At 39.1% G+C, this 17,534-nt stretch overlaps 1 pseudogene across 1 annotated transcript; it reads right to left on the reverse strand.

The window, feature by feature from the left end:
* Positions 1-9,248: 9,248 nt before the first annotated feature.
* On the reverse strand, positions 9,249-9,643 carry LOC307095177 (non-histone chromosomal protein HMG-14-like; annotated as a pseudogene). The gene has a single exon. The product of its transcript is annotated as a non-histone chromosomal protein HMG-14-like (transcript).
* Positions 9,644-17,534: the final 7,891 nt, after the last annotated feature.

Raw genomic sequence — 17,534 nt, forward strand, 5'->3', positions numbered from 1 at the left:
AGTTGTATATATTTGCATGGCATTTACAATTAGAGCTAAGAACACTGAAAATGGAAACCCATGAATGAAGAAGTCAACACCATAAGAAGTCAGAAATTGATCATTGTCCTTTATTGCCATTTTAATAAATGAATTATGTCTTTAGTACATACATTACCTCTTTAGATATTTGACTATTAAGTAATAAAGAATAAATGTCCTATGGCAATTAGGGAGCATGCCTCCTACTGCAAAGTCATAAGATATGAGAACTGGGATGGTTAGTCATTGCTAAAGTAATTAAAGAATGGAATATCCTGATCAGCCTTGTCTAATTGTCTTACTTTCCTTTAAAAAAAAAACAACAGTAAGATTTTTTATTACAGATAGAGAATGCATGTTGAATTTTCAAACCATTCCAAAGGCGCTTATTTAAAGAGTTATGTAACTTTAGAAATGGCAGAAGTCTTGGTCACAAGGAAATGGAGAATCTGAATGCTCTAATTACTTAAAATATTCAGCTACAATGAAGCAGAACTGATCTGAAGTCTGGATGACCAAGCAAAGTGGAAACTATATTGTCTCAACAAAGCATAAACAAGCCTTCTGTGCCAATAACTGAGACCTTTTCCCCTCTCTCCACTTCCTAACAAAGCATCTGAGGGCTGAAAACACATTAGTGTTCCCTGGAAGTCCTGCATTGATGCTTAGTTTACATGAGAAAAAATATACTTTTCTATGTAATTTTGTGCTACCAAAAAGGCTTATTAGCACAAAAAAGTTGTTTATCCAACCTATTCTTTAAGGCTCAATTCAAGTCCTGTCTCCTCTGTGGTGAAGCTTTTTCTGATGAATTCTCCCTTCTTTACTTAATTTATTTATTTTTTTTTGCATTGACTGTATTTATCATGCAAATAGGACCTCATTGTTTAGTTTTATTTATTTGTTTTTTATTATTTTAAAATTATTATTATTTTTTTTTGGTTAATCATCACCCAAGGATATTTTTCCATTGATTTTTAGGGAGAGTGGGAGAGAGAGGGGAAGAGAGAAACATTGATGTGAGAGAAACATCAATTGATTGCCTCCTGCATGCACCCTGACCAGGGTGGGAAAGGAGCCTGCAACCAAGGTACTTGCCCTTGACCGGAATCAAACCTGGAATCCTTTGGTTCACAGGCCAACACTCTATCCACTGAGCCAAACTGGCTAAGACTCATTTTTTAGTTTTGATAGCATAGACTTTGGCATTTTAATATATACTTTCAGATTCTTTACATAGTTTATGAGTTTAAGTCTTATCTCCCTAGCTCGCTTTCAAGTACCTCAATAATGATTCTCAGCTGAAACCTGTTTGGCTCAGTGGATAGAGCATTGGCCTGCGGACTGAAGGGTCCCAGGTTCGATTCCGGTCAAGGGCATGTACCTCGGTTGCAGGCACATCCCCGGGGGGTTGTGCAGGAGGCGGTTGATCTATGTTTCTCTCTCATCGATGTTTCCAACTCTCTCCTTTCATCTCTGTAAAAAATCAATAAAATATATATTTTAAAATATAATAATGATTCTCTTTCTGTACTTCCTATGATTCCCCACAACTTCTACCATGCTTCTGGACACATAGAAGGTGCTTGATTAAAAGGTTAATTAATCAATGTGGTTTGATAACAAATTATTCAGAATGACATGGACTATGTGCACATTTGAGAAAGCAAATGTGACAGTGGAGGCCTTGAAGGATGTGTCATTAGGGTGTTTAGTTAATGAATAAACTTTAATTCCTCATCTTCTCATCATTGATGAGCAGACACACAGCATCAACATTAATGCAATAGAAACTTTTTTAAAAATATATTTTTATTTATTTCAGAGAAGAAGGGAGAGGGAGAGAGAGAGAGAGAAACATCAATGATAAGAGAGAATCATTGATTGGCTGCCTCCTGCACACCCCTTACTGGGGATCGAGCCCACAACCCCGGCATGTGCCCTTGACCAGAATCGAACCCCAGACCCTTCAGTCCACAGGCCAATGCTCTATCCACTAAGCCAAACCAGCTAGGGCTAGAAACTTTTATTTTAGAAACATAGCAGTGTTAATAATATTTTATGATAAAACGTGATCAAACTTGAGCAAACTGATTAGTTTTGGCTGTTATGATAGGTTCTGCTTTTTATTTTTATGAATTTCAAATATCTGTGTATTCTTAGTTTCAATATAAGTTCATTTGGTTCACTTTAATAATCACATCTATAAAAATATAATAGAGCTATCTGCTTATGGTTATTATCTTACAGATTCTAATAGGGTCTGTGATAGTTAATTTTATGTGTTAACCTGGTGAATACAGGTCTCAGGTGCACTTGTAAAGAATAACTGCCCATATCTGACGTCCACCATGTTTCAGGCTGGTTCAGGACAATGTTACATCAGAACTAGGTAACCCTCCTGGCCGGTGTGCTCAGTGGTTGACGACATGGTTTGATTCCTGGTCAGAACACATGCTTAGGTTGTGGGCTTGCTCCCCAGTAGGGGGTGTGCAGGAGGCAGCCAATCAATGATTCTCTCTCATCATTGATATTTCTAACTCTCTCTCCCTCTCTGAAATAAATAAAAACATATTATAAAACAACAATAAACAAGTAGGTAATCCTATTAGAGCCTAAAATTTATGTTCTAGCTCTCACACTCCAGCTCATCCCTGCTTACCTAGGACTGAAGACCAGCTGCCTACTTAGTTGTACAGATTGTTAACTGTACTAAAGCACCAGAAAAAGGAGGAAATGGAGTCTGGCATTGCCAGGAAGAACAGGAGCCTTTAATAATTTGCACAGAGGTCCTGGTAGGGTGGTTCAGTTGGTTGGAGCATCATCCTGTACACAAAATGGTTGCAGTTCCATCTGCTGTTGGGGCCCATATGAGAGGCTACCAAATGATGTTTTTCTCTCTCATATCCATGTTTCTCTCTCTCCCTTCCTCTCTCTCTAAAAATCAATAAAAACATATCCTCGGGTGAGAATTAAAACTAATAATAAAAATAATTTGCACTATATGGGCCAGCAGTGGCCCCCATGTTGATCATGGCTCAGCTTTTATCTTTGGTTTAGTTTTAGCCTTGATCACTGTCTATAACTTAAAAACTTCCCATCCCCTTTCAAACTGGCCACTCTGTAGTCTCTCTACTTGGCTTTTACTGTGCCCATTTAAAGAAATTTCCTTTATTGCACTAAACCCATAATAGACAATAAGGGCCTGGACTTAATGTACGGTGTGGTGAGCATCAGCACAGCATGCTTTCTCCCTCCCCAGGAGAGGAATTACTCTGATTGTTGGCCTGACTATCTGTTGCTATCATGCTATTTTTTAAAATTGATTTCAGAGAAGAAGGGAGAGGGAGAGAGAGAGAGAAACTTCAATGATGAGAGAATCATTGACCTGCGCCTCCTGCATGCCCCCTACTGGGGATCGAGCCTGCAACCCCGGCATGTGTCCTTGACTGGAATCGAACCCAGAACCCTTCAGTCTGCAGACTGACGCTCTATCCACTGAGCCAAACCAGCTAGGGCGCTATCATGCTATTTTGGTGGAGAGTTTCAGGCACTTCACATGCTACAAGTCAATCTCTTTGGTTTTAGCTGTAAAATAAGGGTATGCCTTATGCCACTTTTCAAAACAGCCCTTGTGGTTTGGTTTGCTGCCACCAAATGATATTAGTGTGCCACAGTTAGTGATTTCCCTAAAACTGCAAATGATCATCTATATTTTTAATCTCAAGCATAGACTTTTCAGGTTTGTAACATATAAAAGTAGATTTTTTTGAACCAAAATGGTAAGTCTCTACAGATAATAAATAAATGTTCAAAAACACAATACTTTTAAAGTGAGCTTTTCTTAAAAGCAATTAAATTTGAAGATTTATCTGGTGTGTGTGTGTGGGGGGGGGGAAGCTTTTACTGCTCCTATCATGGATTATTAGTTTTTATTAATTCTATCAGAAAATAATATATATTCCCTGAAACAAAATTCAAACAATACATAAATGTCAAGAATAAACTGTTAAAATCCTTGTCATTCACTGACCTAGCCATTCCCACGTTCAAGGGGTAACTATTATAAAAAAGATTTCTGTAATTCTTCCAGACTTCTCTCATGCACATTGAAGTCCATATATTTGGATATTTTCTTTATAAAATATTTTTGCTTTTTTATTATAAAAATGGTTTGTGGCATATGTAATTGTTCTGAAAATGGCTCTTTTGTACACATCATACTATCTAGGATATACTTCATATTAGTACCTTGAGAACTTTGTTTTTTATGGCATCATAGCATTTTATAGTCTAAATGTGCTCTGAATTATTTAATACATTATTATTTTGGACATTTGATTATTATCTTTTGCTGTTACAAATAATGTTGTCATCAACATTCTCATACAAATATTTTATATTAGTTTTCTATTGCTGAATAATAAATTATAACAAACTTAGCAGCCTTAAGCTTGACAACTTTATTACATCACAGTTTCCATGTAGGCTTGACTGGGTAAGGATCTGCTTGCAAGTTTCCTTAGGTTGATAGCAGAGTGACCTTCCTTTTGGCCCTATGATTGAGGTTCTTGCTTTCTCAGTCCCTGGAGGCCACTCTTACTTCTTTGACTTGTTACAGAAGACAGGAGAAGAACCAAGCAACGCTTAGAGAGATGGAGGGACACTTTATTATTATTACGCGCGGGCCGAGAGAAAACTATATTTCAAATTCTGGGCCCCAACATGGAGGAAGTTTCCCTATTTATATCTTTTTACCTTCTTCGTCTCCCAAATATGGGGTTTTCCGGTCCCCTTTGCAAGTTCTTAAAGGGCCCTATGTCCTGGGGCTTTGAGACCTCAACCAAGGGCCTGGCCTGGCGCCAGCACTGATAACTTCATCTAGGGAAGGTTTATGGCTTCTCTGGAATGGGAGTAGTCTTATTTTCCTTATTATTTAAGCAAGTGAGCATTTACCGAAGCCAAAATAGCAGGGTTAAAATTTCAAACAGCAGTTTTTATATAAGATGGATGCTTTAGTCTCAAGGTGCCTCTATAGGCCTTCTCTCCTTTGAATTTGTCTGATTTGGGAAGGGCTCATACTCTTTATAGGGCTCACCTAATTAAGTCAGGCCTTTCTGGATAATCTTCCTTTTGCTTTACTCCAAAGTCAACTGATTAATAACATAATCACAGGAGTGATTACCATTATATTCACAGGTCTTTCCCACACTCAAGAAAATTATAGCCCAGCTGGCTTGACTCAGTGGTTGAACACCACCTATGAACCAGGAGGTCTCAGATAGATTCCTGGTCAGGGCACTTGTCCAGGTTATGGGCTCAATCCCCAGTGTGGGGCTTGCAGGAGGCAGCTGATCAATGATTCTCTCATATCATTGATGCTCCTTTCTAACTCTCCCTCTCAATAAAAATATATTTTAAAAAAAGAAAATTACAGAAGGCATGCACACCAGCAAGTGGGAATCTTGGAGGTTATCTTAGAAATCTGCTTATTGCATACCCTCAGACTCTTATACATGTTTATCTATAGGACAGAGTCACTGAAGTAGAATTACTAGGCCAAAATATATGGATTTTAGACATTGTGATTCGCATCTAACTTTCAAAATATTGTATCTCTTTATACTATCACCAAAATGTAACAGACTGTTATAACCCCAAATTTACATATTAGAATACGCAAGCACCACAAGGACAGGTATTTTTGTTTATTTTATTCATGGAAATATCCCAAATATTTAGACTAGTTCTTAGCATACAGTAGGTACTCAATAATTATTAATGGAATGGATAAATAAACATGCAAAAAATACCTTGATTAGAACTATAATCTTGATAGTTCATTCTGAAACTTTAATGTAGCATCAAGGTTCCCAGTGATTTGTCCCATAACTTCCCCCCTCTATGGACATTGGTATTTGATCATTATCTTATTGAAGAATCCTGTGGTGTATTTTTTTCTTTCATAATTGAGATTTTGTTGTTTTGAGAATCAGTACACAGACATTTAAATTTGTACACAATTCTTAACATACGTACCAAAAATGTAAAGTCATGTAATTGTGATTCTTTTCTAAACAGTTATTCCAGTGACTTTCCTCTAAATTTTAATTTCCTTAAAATTTAGAGGCTAACTTTCCTTAACCTTTTGCACTCGGATATCGAGTGTGACTCGACACGGTTAGCATCGGTAGCAGCTCGTATGTCGAGCCACACTCGACACGTAGTTTCACCGCGGGGGGGAGGGGGATTTTTGTCTATTTTTCCAGTATCTTTTCTTGTTTTCATTAGCATGAAAGGACAAGTAAAATGTAAATGCCATCTCAACTGATGCCACCACCTAAGCTTATCTTTTGCATAGGCAGCAATCTTGAGTAGGAGGGTCCAAGGCATGAATCCTTTCATCATGCCTTTTTGAGCTTGCATCATCTCCCCTTGGTAAAGAACCTTCCTTATCTTTTCATCTCCTAGGTTTGTTTAGGTTTCTATTAGCATATCACAGATGTTGTCATGACACAGGGTTTAGTTGGATGATTGGTTTGCCCCCTAGTAGTCACACGTTCTGAGTGAATTTCCCCTCCTCAGGATGGATAAGTTTTCCAAAGACATAGAAAGCAGCGATGATGAATTTTACTTCAAAAACGAAGAAAAAAGTGAAAAATGTAATAGTGACGAAAGTGAGTTCTCCGAGGATGCGAGTGGAGATGATGAACAAATCGCTGGTCCTAGTGGAACTACAGAAAGGAAAAAGTCCCTTGCTTTGCCCAAAGATCTGGCTGAAAGTACTGGCAGTGACAGTGACATTGAATTCATAAAGGCAAAACGAAGACGCACAATTGTTTATTCGAGTGAGAGTGATGGAGATATAGGTGATATCATTGAGAATTCGGGTATAAGACCCAGTGAAAGTTACGTTTCTAGGGTAAAACAGGAAAAAGAAAAGTGGACATCTACATCTGTGAATGACAAAGAGCCTAGCAGAATCTCTTTCTCCACTGGTCAGTTACATGTTGGACCTCAAGTTCCTTCTGGATGTGCCACACCAATAGACTTTTTTCAGTTGTTTTTTACTGAGACGTTGATAAAAAATATAACGGATGAGACAAATGAGTATGCTAGGCATAAAATTAGCCAGAAAGAACTATCCCAGTGATCCACTTGGAATAATTGGAAAGATGTGACGATAGAGGAAATGAAGGATTTTCTTGGTGTAATACTAAATATGGGTGTATTGAATCACCCCAACTTGCAGAGTTATTGGTCCATGGATTTTGAGTCTCATATACCATTTTTTCGATCTGTTTTCAAAAGAGAAAGGTTCTTGCAAATATTTTGGATGTTACACTTGAAAAACGACCAAAAGTCAAGTAAAGATTTGAGAACAAGAACCAAGAAGGTAAACTGCTTCTTGTCATACCTTGAAATTAAATTTAGGGAGAGATTCTGTCCTGGAAGAGAGATTGCTGTTGATGAGGCTGTTGTTGGTTTCAAGGGAAAGATACACTTCATCACATATAATCCTAAAAAGCCAACAAAATGGGGTATTTGTTTATATGTCCTCTCAGATTCAAAATGTGGTTACGTACATTCATTTGTCCCTTATTATGGAGGAATAACATCTGAAACGTTGGTGAGACCTGATCTCCCTTTTACTAGCAGAATAGTTTTAGAGCTTCATGAAAAATTGAAGAACTCAGTACCTGGTTCTCAAGGTTATCATTTCTTCACTGACAGGTATTACACTAGTGTCACTCTTGCAAAGGAATTGTTCAAGGAAAAAACACACTTGACAGGGACAATAATGCCCAATAGGAAAGATAATCCACCTGTTATCAAACATCCAAAGCTAATGAAAGGAGAGATAGTGGCTTTCAGGGATGAAAATGTAATGCTTCTTGTATGGAAAGGCAAGAGGATAGTCACAATGCTCAGTACATGGGACACTTCAGGGACTGAGTCTGTGGAAAGGAGAGTGTGTGGTGGTGGTAAGGAAATAGTTCTGAAACCCAAGGTCGTGACCAACTATACAAAGTTTATGGGGGGTGTTGATATAGCTGATCACTATACAGGCACATACTGTTTTATGAGGAAGACTCTAAAATGGTGGTGTAAATTGTTTTTCTGGGGGCTTGAGGTCAGTGTTGTAAATTCCTATATATTGTACAAAGAATGCCAAAAAAAGAGAAAATGAAAAACCGATAACGCATGTGAAATTTATTAGGAAACTAGTACATGATCTTGTTGGAGAATTCAGAGATGGTACACTAACTTCCAGGGGTAGATTATTATCCACTAACTTAGAGCAACGTTTAGATGGAAAGCTCCATATAATCACACCTCACCCTAACAAAAAACACAAAGATTGTGTTGTTTGCTCTAACAGAAAAATCAATGGAGGAAGAAGAGAGACAATTTATATTTGCGAAACATGTGAATGTAAACCAGGTCTTCATGTGGGTGAATGTTTCAAAAAATATCACACCATTAAAAATTATAGAGATTAAAATTACTCTTTGAATGTATCAATAATTTGAAATATAAAAAAATCCAAATAAATAAGTTTGTATGAAAAGAAACTCCAGTTTTTTATTCTACTGCCGCGCTTTGTAAAATCTGGGGTATTTAAAAAATTAAATCCCGAGTAGAATAAAGGAATCAAGAAAAAAGCAAGCGAGTGCAAAGGGTTAATAGAGTATCAAGTACCAATATCTTCAAATGTTGATACGCTGTTACATCCAAGTCCCAGTAATTCACAATTTAATATCATATATACTACATAATCAAATTTTCAATCTTTCACAGCACATTGACAAAGATACTAGAAAAACTGGACTACCACACCAAAAATGTTACAGATGCACAAAATTCTGACAGGGAGAGCCAAGATCAAGGAGTGGTTTTCTTTAGGAAACAATTCTATCAAAAACATGTGAATAGAAGTAATTTAAAATGTTCAAGACACAGCAAATGCATGACTGACTCCAAATTGCCATTTAGTATGCTTTGTATTATAGGATATAAAAACTACCCCCATCTATGGAATGTTAAGCTGACACCCAAGACAATCAAAGTCTCCCATATTCAATATCCCACTATTTTCTGCTTGTACCAAAAAATAAACAACCAGCAAATGATTTCACCTCTTAAAAAAAAGCATTTACACTTAAAACAATGGGATGAGGTGGAATTCCCTCCTTCTTAAAAATATTTCTAGAGCTACTAAAATACTTGCATTTTCAAAATAGTTGATAAAAATATTCCTCTGGATTGTACAAGAAGGGAGACAGGAACCACTGATAAGACATGGTATATGACATTAATCAGACTTGGCTTCTTTTTCTCCTGCTTCATCTGAGGTTGGACTCTCCTCGATTCTAGTTTCTCCATTTTTCGAAGGTAGACCTTCTTTAGGTTCCTGGTCAGCCACTTTGGCCTGCTTTCCCTTTGCTCCCCTTTCCCCTTTCATTTGCACTTTTTTGTCTGCAGACTTTCCTTTCCTGCTGCCTTTTTAGGCTTTGTTTCCACTTTTGCAGGAGCATTGTTTGGCTGACAACCTGGCCAACCTCCTCTTTAGCTCCTCCTTGGCTGCCGCCTCCACAGAGCTGACCTTCCTCTTGGGCATCTTGGTGGCGGGCTGGGCGTGTGCTGGGTGCCTGAGGGCCCAGGCATGTCTAGTGGCTTGGTGAATCTGGGCTGCCTGGCCTCTGCAGTGTCTCCTGCCTCCCAAGCTGCTCCCACCCTGATGGGGGCAGTGGGAGAACCAGATGAAACCGGTTTGGGAGCTCGCCTTCTCCTTTCCCCGAGTCCCCCAGACGCTCACTCCCCCTCCTCACTGCGGTTTTGTTTGCTTTTTTAAAATATATAATTTTATTGATTTCCGAGAGGAAGGGAGAGGGAGAGAGAGAGAGAAATATCAAGATGAGAGAGATTCATGGATCTGGATCGGCCACCTTCCACATGTCCCCTACTGGGGACTGAGCTTGCAACCTTGGCGTGTGCCCTGTCCGAGAATCAACTGGGACCTCCTGGTTCATAGGTCGACACTCAACCACTGAGCTACACTGATCAGACTAAGAATCCTGTTGAAGAACTTTCATAATAATCTTTTGCTACTCTATAACAATTTTATTCTCTTATAAAGATTCTGTTTCTATTTTTCTGCTCTAAAAGCTGCCCTTCCACTTACCTTTCAGAGAAGGACTCTGAATATCTCTCTGTTTTAGGAAATATTAAAGTAAAATTTGTTTTTCTGACCAATTTATACTTGCCCCTGTCAGTAGAAAAAGGGTAGAGATACTAATACATCCCCTTTCTGGACTTTTTAGCTGCAACTTAGAGTAGTGTCATCTGCATCCAGGGATGTATGTCTTTACTCAGTTAGCTTATTTCATTAATTTATACCCTTTGACCACCAACTCCCCATTTCCCATATCCACAGTCCCTGGCAACAACTAATTTACTCTCTGTTGCTATGGTATTGGCTTTTAAAGATTCCAAAGGTAAGGAAGATCATGTCTCCTATGTCTGACTTATTTCACGTAGCATAATGCCCTCAAGGTTCATTCATATCACAAATGACAGAATCTCCTTTTTTAAAAAAATATTTTATTTTTTCAATTACAGTTTACATTCAATATTATTTTTTATTAGTTTCAGGTGTATATCATAGTGCTTAGACCAGTGATGGCGAACCTATAACACACATGTCAGCACTGACACGCGTAGCCATTTCTGATGACACGCGGCCGCTGAGGTGGCCGCATGCCAAGGATGAAACATTTGCGACTAGAGTCTTGGAGTTAGAGTCTATTGATTTCTGAGAGGAAGGGAGAGGGAGAGAGAGAGAGACTCTAGTCGCAAATGTTTCATCCTCCCCTATTAGACACTCTGTGCCGGAGGTCTGTAGGCCAAAACAACAGAAGTCTGGGACAGAGCATCTAGTTCGGGGACTTCCGGTTAAGCCAGGATCTTTGCCCTCACTTCCGCAGGCAGAGCAGGGAGCAGCGGAACGCAGCGGGGGACACATCTCTGGGGGCCCTGCCATTACCAGTAACCAAATAACAGTTAACCACAGCAACCATTATCTACTGTTCTGGGGTGTCATGGATTTCTAATCCATCATTACTGAGAAAGGTGAGGGGGAGGCTGGGAGAGGCGAGGGTTTGTGGCATGCTATGGGTGCTGTTTCCCACCATTAGAAATAGCGGAAGCCATTTTAATTCACATAAGGAACACCATCTTGCTCCATAGTGCAGACTCCATTTCACCACTATTACTGTTGTGCATCCTATTAACCCCTATTTCTGCTTATTAACCCTGCCCTTTCCTAAAAGACAGTTATATGCACCATTTTGTGGTTAGTTAGGCTAGTTAACCCCTAATTGCCTGCAGGCCTAACAAGCCATCTATAATTCTATCTTCTGTCACTGCCCCCCTGATGGAGAACCCAAAAAATAAAAACTAAGGTTAAGTAAAGGAAGTGGTAGTAGCAGTGGCTGACCCTTTCAAGAGACATGGAGCGAGATGTATGACTTTATAGAAAAAAATGTTAGATCATTTTGCGTTCTATGTACTGAAACGGTAGTAAGCAGAACGTGGAATATAAATAGACATTTTGAAACTAATCATTCCCAGCTCTTGAAAAAAAGTGAGGATGAAAGGAAGGAATACATTTCCAGGCAGCTACACCTTTATAAGAGCCAATCTAATTCCATCCTTAAATTTATGAAAGGCTCTACAAATTTAACATCTGCAAGTTTGAGCATTGCTCACTCTATAGCTCAGCATGGAAAAGCGCTCAGTGAGGGAGAATTTATCAAAGAAACTCTCCTAAGATGTGCACCAGTTCTATTTCACAATATGCAGAATAAAGATGCAATTATTAAGAGAATATCTGAGTTACCACTCAGTAGAAATATCATAAAAGACCGAATAATGAGACTGAACACAAACGTACAACATCAATTAAAGAGAGACATAAGGAAGTGTAAATATTTTTCAATCTCTCTTGATGAAACTACTGATGTCACATCACATGCTCAGTTGGCCATTATTGGTCAATATTCTGATGGTCTCACAATGAGAGAAGAGTTGATAAAGTTAGTATCAGTGTCAACAAGTAAATCAGGAAGCGAAATATGTAAGGTTGTTATACAAACATTTCGTGACCTAAGCATTGATATCTCTAAAGTTGTGTCAGTGACAACAGATGGGGCACTAAATATGGTGGGGAAAAAAGTCGGATTTGTCAAATTGTTTACAGAAGCTATTGGACATCTGATTGTGCCTTTTCATTGTATTTTCCATCAGGAGGATTTATGTGCCAAGGCAGGATTCACCGACTTAAACGACTTAATGTCAGTTGTTACAAAAATAGTTAATTTAATAGCTGCTCGCCCCCTTCACAAGCGAGAATTTTCGGCATTTTTACTGGAGGTTGATTCCACCTACAGTGGACTGCTGATGTACAATAATGTAAGATGGCTGAGCCGAGGCAAAGTTCTTGAGCGCTTTGTGGAGTGCTTTGAAGAAATTAAGGTATTTCTTGACGATAAGGATCTGGGAAACTTTCCTCAGCTTAATGATGATAAGTGGGTCAACACCCTGATGTTTTTTACAGATCTCTCTGCTCATATTAATGAACTGAACTTAAAGTTACAAGGTTTTGGCAAAAGTATTGATGTTAGGTTTGGATATATAAAAGCTTTTGAAAGTAAAGTTTAAATTTGTAGATGTAGAAACTAAAACTTATAAGTATTTTCCTCGAGTAACAAAGTATTTTGAGAAGGCCAGTGCAGCTGTACAAAATGAAATGGAACTCTTGCATATGAAGTACCAACATGTTTTAGACTTGTTACTTGACCAGTTTAGTGATAGATTTAGTCAATTTAGAAGTCTAGAACAGACCATGAAAATAATTAAGTATCCTGATGTAGTAGTCTACAGTAGTTTGGAATTAAATGGTTTCCAATGGATGCAAATTGATGATTTGGAGATGCAACTTGCAGAATTTCAAGACAGTATCTGGGCTCAGGTGTTTGTTGACTTGAGGTCAAAGCTTGAGAATCTGGAATGGTGCCGCTTGGGGAATCAAGAGGAGTGCCACTACGAACAGGAAATTTGGAGTGCCTGGAACCGACTACCAGACACTTTTAGCACCCTGAAAAATATAGCAATGGCTTTACTCACAATTTTTTCCTCTACATACTTTTGTGAGGCCTTATTCTCAGTGTTAAATAATATCAAAACCAACAAAAGAAACAGATTGACAGATGAAGTTAGTAGCGCTTGCTTGGGCCTGAAGTGTACAAAATACCAACCTTCAATTGAAGATTTAGCCAATGAAATTCAGCAACAGAAAAGTCACTAATAGGCAGGTTAGTTAAAGAATTCCCCCTCCCCCTCACTTATCTTAGTTCACGGCACCCCACACAACCTAAATAATATCAAGACCAACAAAAGAAATCAACTGACAGATGAACAAAGAAGTCACTAAGCAGGTAAGTTAAATATTTAGTTTTTGGTTTATTAAATACAATTATATATAACAATTATACATTTATGTTATTTAAACTATAAATATCGCGAAATAATGTTTTTTCCTCAAAGTGACACACTACCCGAGTTATGCTCAGTTTTTTGGCGAAGTTTGACACACCAAGCTCAAAAGGTTGCCCATCACTGGCTTAGACAATCATATAAGGTGGGGCAAAAGCAGGTATATAGTTGTTTGTATCTAAAATACAATAATCCTATCTAATAAAGAGGGAATATGCTAATTGACCATCACTCCATCGCAAAGATGGCTGCACCCACAGCTGAGGCCAAGTTCCTATAAGGAGCCTTAATGAGCAATAAGTAGAGACCTGAGGCTACGCCCTCCCCCACCCCAATGGGTCTTGACAGGTGACCTCAGGCTGTGTCCCCTACCCGGCAGGGCTTGACAGGGGATCTCAGACTGTGCCCCCCACCTGGCAGGGCTTAACAGGGGACCTCAGGCCGCGCCCCCCACCCCAGCACCAGGCCGGGGGACCTCAGGCCACACCCCCTGCCAGGCGGGGCTTGATGGGGGACCTCAGGCCATGCCCCCCACCCAGCGGGGATTGACAGATCTCAGGCTGTGTCCTCCACCTGTCAGGGCTTGACAGAGGACCTCAAGGCACGCCTCCTGCCCCGTCTGGGCTGGGGGACCTCAGGCCATGCCCCCCATCCTTGTGCCGGGCCAGGGGACCTGATGCTACACCCCCTGCCCAGCAGGGCTTAACAAGGGTGGGATTGGCCAGGTCTGGATCTAGCCCAATGCGGGGGGGGGGGGGGCAGCCGGGTCTGGGTCTCACACAATTTTGAGGTGCATGTGGGTGGGCGGGGACTTGACTCTGGGTCCTGTGGTGAGCCCCAGACTCTGACAGGAGGAAGGTTTTCATATACATTTTACTAATTTTCTTTCATCTCTGATACTTCTATTAGTTAGAAAGGGCAAATAGCAATATTAAATTATTTCCTCTAATTAATCCCCTTTTAATGTGCACGAATTTCGTGCACTGGGTCACTAGTGAATAAATAATAATATAGTAAAATCTTGGTTCTCCCACATCTCCCATCTCAAACAATTTAGTAAGGAAAATGTCTCAATTGTGGAACAAAACTTCAGTTCTCCATCAGACAACCCTTTCATGCTGATACTTGCATAAGGAGGCATGCTCTCTCAGGGACAAACAAAGGAGAGAATGCAAGAGTGTGAGTCAGTTTACAGCCAAACCTGGTGTTGATAAGGTCTCAGGAAATTGTTCTGTGAATATTTATTGAGAAATATCACCATGACAAAGAAGTAGCAAACGCTGCCATAAACTTGTTTAATGACAATGCAGTGTTTCATTCAGGCAAGTGTTAAAATGCAGGCAAAAATAAACCTCATTTGGAGAGGTTCTTAGTGAAACCGAGGTCCAGTGAGCCTGAAGCTAATTCCGGTGGAGGAAAGAGACAAGAGAGAAAGTCCCAGAAGCACAGCTACCTGACATTTTTATAAGCAGGGACTCCCCTTCCAAACAGTAACATCCCTCCATCCTTTCATCCCTGCTCTCCATAATCAGTCATCAGTAGCTCTCAACATTAAAGGTAAGTTCTAGTATGTACCTAAATTTTTATTTTTTAATGTAGATTTCATTTCCTTTTTGTTAAAATTTTATTTACAATTTGTATCCTTTTTGTTTTTAGAGTGTTTATGAATTAAACAGTACATTAGACATGTACTGTATGCAAGAAAGGTGAACACAGGGAATCATTTGGGGGTCTGGAAAGGGTTCATTCATTTTACATTATTTCTAATGGGAAAATTCACTTTTGGAACAAATCACTTCTCAAACAGCCTTCTGGAATGAATTAAGTTCGAGAACTGAAGTTCTATTGTATAAGAATAAGCTCTGTGTTTCACATACTCACAACTGTGAACCTAGTTTTGTCCCACTCTGTACTTTACAAAGTATTCCCCCCAATATTTCCAATACCCACCTGTCCCTATACATAGTTATTACATATAATTGACTATATTCCCTATGCTGTACTTTACATACCCATGACTATTTTGAAATTACCAATATGTACTCCTCAATCCCTTCACCTTTTTAGCCAGTCCCCAACTCCTCTCCCTTCTTCAACCATCAGTCTGTTCTTTGTATCTATGAGTCTTTTCTATTTATTCATTTACTAGAGGCCCAGTGGTCCCTAGGCCTGGCCAGCGATCAATCAAAACACTGGTCACTGTCTGCGGTGCGATTGGGCCCCCTCCCTGCTCCCTCAGCACCTGGGAGCCGGGTAGTGGCCCTGCCTGCCCCCCTCCCCCCCCCCCCGTGCCTTCGCCTCTAGCTGTATGTGGGGCAATCAGCAGGGCAATTGGCCCCCGCTCACACCTGCCTTGGCCTGGCACCACCCACTCACCTGCTTTACCATCCCGCCGCATTCCCGCTCTTGTCAGGGCCCATCAGGGCCGGCAGCACCTCCACTGTCACCCGCTGCCAGTGCTGCATCCCTGAGGCCCACCATGTTCCACGCTGCCCCCTGGTGGTTAGCACATGTCATAGCGTGTGGTCGAACTCCCGGAGGAGGGGACAATTTGCATATTACACTTTTATTATATAGGATTTTTTTCTTTAGATTCTACATATAAGTGAAACCATGATATTTGTCGTTTTCTTATTGACTTATTTTGTTTAGCATAATACCCTCTAAGTCCATCCATGTATCACAAATAGTAAGATTTTATGGCCAACTAATATTCCATTGTATATAGGGTGTCCAAAAAAATACTGTATACAAACACTTTAATAGCTGATAGCTCAATTTTGAAAATAAAATGTATTTTAATAAACACTGCCTTTATAAATATTCAAAGCGTATGTATACATTTTTTGGGACACCCTATATATGTACCACAACTTTAATATGCACTTGTCTATTGATGGGCACTTGGGTTGCTTCCATATAGTAGCTATTGTAAATAATGCTACAATGAACATAGGGGTACATATATTCTTTCGAATTAGTGCTTTGTGTTTCTTTAGATACATAACCAGAAGTAGGATTTCATTCTAAAAAGAATAATATTCTATTGGCTGAATGATATTCTACTGTGTATATACAGTATATACCATATTTTCTTTGCATTCATCTGTCAACAGTTTGTTTTCATGTCTTGGCTATTGTGAATAATGCTCCAATAAACATGGGAGTGCAGATACCTCATCCAGATAGAAATTTTTCATTTCCTTTGGACATTTACCTAAATGTGGGATTACTAGATGAGGTAAATTTTCCATGGATGTTGGTTAAATTAGGGAGCAGAGTGAGAAGGTAATGTTGCATTTGATAGAGAATGGTTAGATTCCTTGATTTACAATTTATACTAAAATTTTATTTTAACTTAAAAACTTAATACATTTCATCATTTAAAAATTAGAAAATACAAATAGAAAAATGTTTGAAATACCCAGATTCACTGAAGACAAAACGGATTAAAGTCTTGATTTATTTGCTTCCAACCTTTTTTTAAAATATATTTTTATTGAATTCAGAGAGGAAGGAAGAGGGAGAGAGAAACATCAATGATGAGAGACAATCATTGATTGGCTGCCTCCTGCAAACCCCCCCCCCCCCGCCCCGGGGATCGAGCCCACAACCCAGGCATGTGCCCTTGACCGGAATCGAACCTAGGACCTTTCAGTTTGCAGGCCAATGCTCTATCCACTGAGTCAAACCAGATAGGGCTCAGCCTTTTTGTTTATATATCATACATTAACCTCATTTTTTCACAAAAATGGAATAACATTAAAATTGCTATTGGATAATTGGTTTAACAATTTAAATCTTTTGAATAACTTTAATGTCTTTCAATAAATATCTATGATATAATTTTTCATAGCTGCTAAATACTATTTTCAAATTTAGTTGATTTTATTTGGATTTATTTATTTCATATATTTTTAAATTGATTTCAGAGAGGAAGGGAGAGAGAGAAATAG

This window comes from Cnephaeus nilssonii (assembly GCF_951640355.1).
Source record: "Cnephaeus nilssonii genome assembly, chromosome: X".
In the NCBI taxonomy this organism is placed as follows: domain Eukaryota; kingdom Metazoa; phylum Chordata; class Mammalia; order Chiroptera; family Vespertilionidae; genus Cnephaeus; species Cnephaeus nilssonii.